Genomic DNA, 7766 nt, shown 5'->3' with positions numbered 1-7766 from the left:
AACAAGTATTTAGTCAGCCACCAATTGTGCAAGTTCTCCCACTTAAAAAGATGAGAGAGGCCTGTCATTTTCATCATAGGTACACGTCAACTATGACAGACAAATTGAGAGAAAAAAATCCAGAAAATCACATTGTAGGATTTTTTATGAATTTATTTGCAAATTATGGTGGAAAATAAGTATTTGGTCACCTACAAACAAGCAAGATTTCTGGCTCTCACAGACCTGTAACTTCTTCTTTAAGAGGCTCCTCTGTCCTCCACTCGTTACCTGTATTAATGGCACCTGTTTGAACTTGTTATCAGTATAAAAGACACCTGTCCACAACCTCAAACAGTCACACTCCAAACTCCACTATGGCCAAGACTAAAGAGCTGTCAAAGGACACCAGAAACAAAATTGTAGACCTGCACCAGGCTGGGAAGACTGAATCTGCAATAGGTAAGCAGCTTGGTTTGAAGAAATCAACTGTGGGAGCAATTATTAGGAAATGGAAGACATACAAGACCACTGATAATCTCCCTCGATCTGGGGCTCCACGCAAGATCTCACCCCGTGGGGTCAAAATGATCACAAGAACGGTGAGCAAAAATCCCAGAACCACACGGGGGGACCTAGTGAATGACCTGCAGAGAGCTGGGACCAAAGTAACAAAGCCTACCATCAGTAACACACTACGCCTGCCAGGGACTCAAATCCTGCAGTGCGAGACGTGTCCCCCTGCTTAAGCCAGTACATGTCCAGGCCCGTCTGAAGTTTGCTAGAGTGCATTTGGATGATCCAGAAGAGGATTGGGAGAATGTCATATGGTCAGATGAAACCAAAATAGAACTTTTTGGTAAAAACTCAACTCGTCGTGTTTGGAGGACAAAGAATGCTGAGTTGCATCCAAAGAACACCATACCTACTGTGAAGCATGGGGGTGGAAACATAATGTTTTGGGGCTGTTTTTCTGCAAAGGGACCAGGACGACTGATCCGTGTAAAGGAAAGAATGAATGGGGCCATGTATCGTGAGATTTTGAGTGAAAACCTCCTTCCATCAGCAAAGGCATTGAAGATGAAACGTGGCTGGGTCTTTCAGCATGACAATGATCCCAAACACACCGCCCGGACAACGAAGGAGTGGCTTCGTAAGAAGCATTTCAAGGTCCTGGAGTGGCCTAGCCAGTCTCCAGATCTCAACCCCATAGAAGATCTTTGGAGGGAGTTGAAAGTCTGTGTTGCCCAGCGACAACCCCAAAACATCACTGCTCTAGAGGAGATCTGCATGGAGGAATGGGCCAAAATACCAGCAACAGTGTGTGAAAACCTTGTGAAGACTTACAGAAAACGTTTGACCTGTGTCATTGCCAACAAAGGGTATATAACAAAGTATTGAGAAACTTTTGTTATTGACCAAATACTTATTTTCCACCATAATTTGCAAATAAATTCATTAAAAATCCTACAATGTGATTTTCTGGATTTTTTTTCTCATTTTGTCTGTCATAGTTGACATGTACCTATGATGAAAATTACAGGCCTCTCTCATCTTTTTAAGTGGGAGAACTTGCACAATTGGTGGCTGTATGTAATAAATCAGCCTATATTCACAAGTTTCCCGGCCTTGTAATACTTAGGTTCAGACTACAGAGCACGAAATTTACAGACACAGTAATAATAGGCCAGAAATAAAAAATAATCCTTTATTTTGTAATGTTTGTATTTTATTTCCAAATCTATTTTAGTCTACATCTGTTAAATAGTTAGTAGACTTAAATAACGAAACTGGGACTTTGTAACCTCTATTATTGGACAGATCAGATTATCTCGCTCTCTCTCTCTACTCTCTCTCAATTCAATTTCAATTGAAGGGCTTTATTGGCATGGGAAACATATGTTTACATTTGCCAAAGCAAGTGAAGTAGATAATAAACTAAAGTGAAATAAACAATAAAAAATGAACAGTCAACATTACACTCACAAAAGTTTCAAAAGAATAAAGACATTTCAAATGTCATATTATGTATATATACATTTTTACATTTTTACATTTTAGTCATTTAGCAGACGCTCTTATCCAGAGCGACTTACAGGAGCAATTAGGGTTAAGTGCCTTGCTCAAGGGCACATTTACGTCATTTAGCAGACGCTCTTATCCAGAGCGACTTACAAATTGGTGCATTCACCCTATAGCCAGTGGGAAAACCACTTTACACTTATTTATTTATTTTTTTTCTTTTTTTTTGGGGGGGGTAGAAGGATTACTTTATCCTATCCCAGGTATTCCTTAAAGAGGTGGGGTTTCAAATGTCTCCGGAAGGTGGTGAGTGACTCCGCTGTCCTGGCGTCGTGAGGGAGCTTGTTCCACCATTGGGGTGCCAGAGCAGCGAACAGTTTTGACTGGGCTGAGCGGGAACTATGCTTCCGCAGAGGAAGGGGAGCCAGCAGGCCAGAGGTGGATGAACGCAGTGCCCTCGTTTGGGTGTAGGGACTGATCAGAGCCCGAAGGTACGGAGGTGCCGTTCCCCTCACTGCTCCATAGGCAAGCACCATATACAGTGTTGTAACGATGTGCAAATAGTTAAAGTACAAAAGGGAAAATCAATAAACATACATATGGGTTGTATTTACAATGGTGTTTGTTCTTCACTGGTTGCCCTTTTCTTGTAGCAACAGGTCACAAATCTTGCTGCTGTGATGGCACACTGTGGTATTTCACCCAATAGATATGGGAGTTTATCAAAATTGGGTTTGTTTTCGAATTGTTTGTGGGTCTGTGTAATCTGAGGGAAATATCTGTCTCTAATATGGTCATACATTTGGCAGGAGGTTAGGAAGTGCAGCTCAGTCCCGAGGAAACCCGGCCACCTGCCTGGTGCCACCTGCCTGGTGCCATCTTGGAGCCGTGCCTCCTGCCTGTGGCCTCCTGCCTGGTGCCATCTGCCTGGTGCCATCTTGGAGCCGTGCCTCCTGCCTGGTGCCATCTGCCTGGTGCCACCTGCCTGGTGCCATCTTGGAGCCGTGCCTCCTGCCTGGTGCCTCCTGCCTGGTGCCATCTGCCTGGTGCCATCTTGGAGCCGTGCCTCCTGCCTGGTGCCATCTGCCTGGTGCCACCTGCCTGGTGCCATCTTGGAGCCGTGCCTCCTGCCTGGTGCCTCCTGCCTGGTGCCATCTGCCTGGTGCCATCTTGGAGCCGTGCCTCCTGCCTGGTGCCATCTGCCTGGTGCCACCTGCCTGGTGCCATCTTGGAGCCGTGCCTCCTGCCTGGTGCCTCCTGCCTGGTGCCTCCTGCCTGGTGCCTCCTGCCTGGTGCCTCCTGCCTGGTGCCATCTTGGAGCCGTGTCTCCTCGTGGGCTGCACTGAATAGTGAACACAGATGCAGAGTAGATGCCAGTTCAGTTATGGCAATGCATGAAGTGCATTTACTTTCATTTAACATGGTGCACAGAAGGCTTATTTTTTCTATGAACAAAATGTCAAATTATGTTATGCACATTTTAATACAGAATGTAGGCCTATAAAAACTGAGAGGAGATTTTGAGGAGATAATTAGATTATTTCTGTAATATATTAGCACACTGAGGCAGGGGTGCGGGTAGAAGAACCACGTTTATCAGTTGTCATGGATCAAGTGCAAGTACAGATGATCACATGTAGTAATTAGTAACAGCGCCACCCTCTGGTCCTCCAGGTAAGTACAGTGCCACCCTCTGGTCCTCCAGGAAGTACTTGTACATACATAACTTTTTTTTTTTCTAAAAACAATTTTTTCTTTCAACTCAGTGTTTCACATTGCAAACAATAAACACATTTTTTTCACAACATAACATAGATATCACAATTGTCATAAAATTGTTATTATTAATGTATTTTCAATGTTTTATTTATTATTTTCAACAGTCTTTTCAGTATAATCTTTTCAGTACTGGTAGCGTTTTGGCATTCTGATAGGTCTTCCATAACGAGTTGATGTCACCTGGTCTTCCATAACGAGTTGATGTCACCTGGTCTTCCATAACGAGTTGATGTCACCTGGTCTTCCATAACGAGTTGATGTCACCTGGTCTTCCATAACGAGTTGATGTCACCTGGTGTGTCAGTGTTTACATTGTTGCTTTCCACTGTTTGTTCAAATCAAATCAAATTGTATTACTCAAATGCACCGAATACAACAGCTGAAGACCTTACACTGAAACGCTTACTTACAAGCCCTTAACCAACAATGCCGTTATAAGATAAATAAGTGTTAAGTAAAAAATGCAAACAGTCCAGATAGCCATTTGATTAGCTGTTCAGTAGTCTTATGGCTTGGGGGTAGAAGCTGTTAAGAAGCCTTTTAGACCTAGACTTGGCGCTCCGGTACCGCTTGCCGTGCAGTAGCAGAGAGAACAGTCTATGACTAGGGTGGCTGGAGTCTTTGACAATTTTTAGGGCCTTCCTCTGACACCGCCTGGTATAGAGGTCCTGGATGGCAGGAAGCTTGGCCCCAGTGATGTATCAATCAATCAATCAATCAATCATTTATTTATAAAGCCCTTTTTACATCAGCAGATGTCACAAAATGCTATACAGAAACCCAGCCTAAAACCCCAAACAGCAGCAATGCAGATGTAGAAGCACGGTGGCTAGGAAAAACTCCTTAGAAAGGCAGGAACCTAGGAAGAAACCTAGAGAGGAACCAGGCTCTGAGGGGTGGCCAGTCCCCTTCTGGCTGTGCCTTGTGGAGATTATAACAGTACATGGCCATTTAAGGCCAGATTTTTCTCCCAAGATGTTCAAAGTTCATAGATGACCAGCAGGGTCAAATAATAATCACAGTGGTTGTAGAGGTTGCAACAGGTCAGTACATCAGGAGTAAATGTCACTTGGCTTTTCATAGCCGGGCATTCAGAGGTTGAGACAGCAGCTGAGGTAGAGAGAGAGTTGAAAATAGCAGGTCTGGGACAAGGTAGCACGTCCGGTGAACAGGTCAGGGTTCCCTAGCCGCAGGCAGAACAGTTGAAACTGGAGCAGCAGCACAACCAGGTGGACTGGGGACAGCCAGGAGTCATCAGGCCAGGTAGTCCTGAGGCATGGTCCTAGGGCTCAGATCCTCCGGGAGGGGAGGGAGAGAGGGAGAGGGCCATACACACTACCCTCTGTAGCGCCTTGCGGTCGGAGGCCGAGCAGTTTCCATACCAGGCAGGTTTCTGAGTGTCTCTCTGGGTGTGTTGTTTCATGTGTTTTTAACAGGTGTCTCCGGTTCCTTCTGTAGATTCACTCGTTTGGTGTTTGTACTATGTAATTTATGACCTTGGCTGGTCATGTAGTCCAAGTACAATTGCTGGTTGCCATTTGTTGTCTTGTCTGATCTGACTCATTCTGCCTTGGTCAAAGTAGTGTTTTTGTCTCTGTTGTCCGTTTGTGAGACGGCTCCTGACGTGCTGATAGAGTCCTGGCGTTAACAATCTCTTTGATGTTGGAATCTTTGTCTTCAGCCTTCTTCCCATTAGTAGTTGTGCAGGTGAGAGACCTACTCCATCCAGGGGTGTGTTTCTGTAGTCAAGGAGAGCTATGTAAGGATCTCCGTTGCTGTCTTGTGCTTTTTTTCAACAGGTTCTTCACAGTCTGAACAGCTCTCTCAGCTTGGCCGCTTGACTGTGGAAATCTAGGTCTCCACGTGACATGTTTGAACTCCCAGCTGGTAGAGAACTCTGACATTTCTTGACTCACCAACTGTCTTCCACTGTCGGAGCACAAAACGTCGGGCAGCCCCATGCCTTGCCACGATCGACTTTAGTGCTGTAATGATGTGTTTACTTGTTGTCCCACTGAGCTCTGAGATTTCTGGGTATTTTGAGTAGTAATGTGTCATCGTATTGGAAGAGGTCCCCTCCAACTTTGGCCCAATCTCTCACTGGGGCTGGATGAGACATGAGCGGCTCTCTTTGGTTGTTGTTTTTGTGTGTGTTGCAGACTGCACATTTTGTTACAACATCTTCAGTCTGTTTAGCCATGCCCGGCCAGAACAGAACATCCCGTTCAGTCTTCAGTCTGTTTAGCCATGCCCGGCCAGAACAGAACATCCCGTTCAGTCTTCAGTCTGTTTAGCCATGCCCGGCCAGAACAGAACATCCCGTTCAGTCTTCAGTCTGTTTAGCCATGCCCGGCCAGAACAGAACATCCCGTTCAGTCTTCAGTCTGTTTAGCCATACTTGGCCAGAACAGAACATCCCGTTCAGTCTTCAGTCTGTTTAGCCATGCCCGGCCAGAACAGAACATCCCGTTCAGTCTTCAGTCTGTTTAGCCATGCCCGGCCAGAACAGAACATCCCGTTCAGTCTTCAGTCTGTTTAGCCATGCCCGGCCAGAACAGAACATCCCGTTCAGTCTTCAGTCTGTTTAGCCATGCCCGGCCAGAACAGAACATCCCGTTCAGTCTTCAGTCTGTTTAGCCATGCCCGGCCAGAACAGAACATCCCGTTCAGTCTTCAGTCTGTTTAGCCATGCCCGGCCAGAACAGAACATCCCGTTCAGTCTTCAGTCTGTTTAGCCATGCCCGGCCAGAACAGAACATCCCGTTCAGTCTTCAGTCTGTTTAGCCATGCCCGGCCAGAACAGAACATCCCGTTCAGTCTTCAGTCTGTTTAGCCATGCCCGGCCAGAACAGAACATCCCGTTCAGTCTTCAGTCTGTTTAGCCATGCCCGGCCAGAACAGAACATCCCGTTCAGTCTTCAGTCTGTTTAGCCATGCCCGGCCAGAACAGAACATCCCGTTCAGTCTTCAGTCTGTTTAGCCATGCCCGGCCAGAACAGAACATCCCGTTCAGTCTTCAGTCTGTTTAGCCATGCCCGGCCAGAACAGAACATCCCGTTCAGTCTTCAGTCTGTTTAGCCATGCCCGGCCAGAACAGAACATCCCGTTCAGTCTTCAGTCTGTTTAGCCATGCCCGGCCAGAACAGAACATCCCGTTCAGTCTTCAGTCTGTTTAGCCATGCCCGGCCAGAACAGAACATCCCGTTCAGTCTTCAGTCTGTTTAGCCATGCCCGGCCAGAACAGAACATCCCGTTCAGTCTTCAGTCTGTTTAGCCATGCCCGGCCAGAACAGAACATCCCGTTCAGTCTTCAGTCTGTTTAGCCATGCCTGGCCAGAACAGAACATCCCGTTCAGCTTGTTCCTTACATTCACATGTGTGCTTCATGGATTTTTTCCATAATTTCTTCTCTCATTTTCTGAGGAACGACAAGTTTAGAACTTTTGAACAGCTGAATATGTCAAGTCCTCTGTGAAGGTCCAGTAGTGCTGTATTTTCTTTGCAGTGTTCCCTCTCGTGTCTGGCCATCCTTTTCCCTCTCGTGTCTGGCCATCCTTTTCCCTCTCGTGTCTGGCCATCCTTTTCCCTCTCGTGTCTGGCCATCCTTTTCCCTCTCGTGTCTGGCCATCCTTTTCCCTCTCGTGTCTGGCCATCCTTTTCCCTCTCGTGTCTGGCCATCCTTTTCCCTCTCGTGTCTGGCCATCCTTTTCCCTCTCGTGTCTGGCCATCCTTTTCCCTCTCGTGTCTGGCCATCCTTTTCCCTCTCGTGTCTGGCCATCCTTTTCCCTCTCGTGTCTGGCCATCCTTTTCCCTCTCGTGTCTGGCCATCCTTTTCCCTCTCGTGTCTGGCCATCCTTTTCCCTCTCGTGTCTGGCCATCCTTTTCCCTCTCGTGTCTGGCCATCCTTTTTTAACTGTTTCTGTGACCAGTCTTAACTCTTCATCATCCGCTGTTGCTGTTTTGAATTGCTGCAGTTTCTCTTCTGA

This window comes from Coregonus clupeaformis, unplaced genomic scaffold (assembly GCF_020615455.1).
Source record: "Coregonus clupeaformis isolate EN_2021a unplaced genomic scaffold, ASM2061545v1 scaf0122, whole genome shotgun sequence".
NCBI lineage: Eukaryota > Metazoa > Chordata > Actinopteri > Salmoniformes > Salmonidae > Coregonus > Coregonus clupeaformis.
This window is presented reverse-complemented; position numbering follows the sequence as displayed.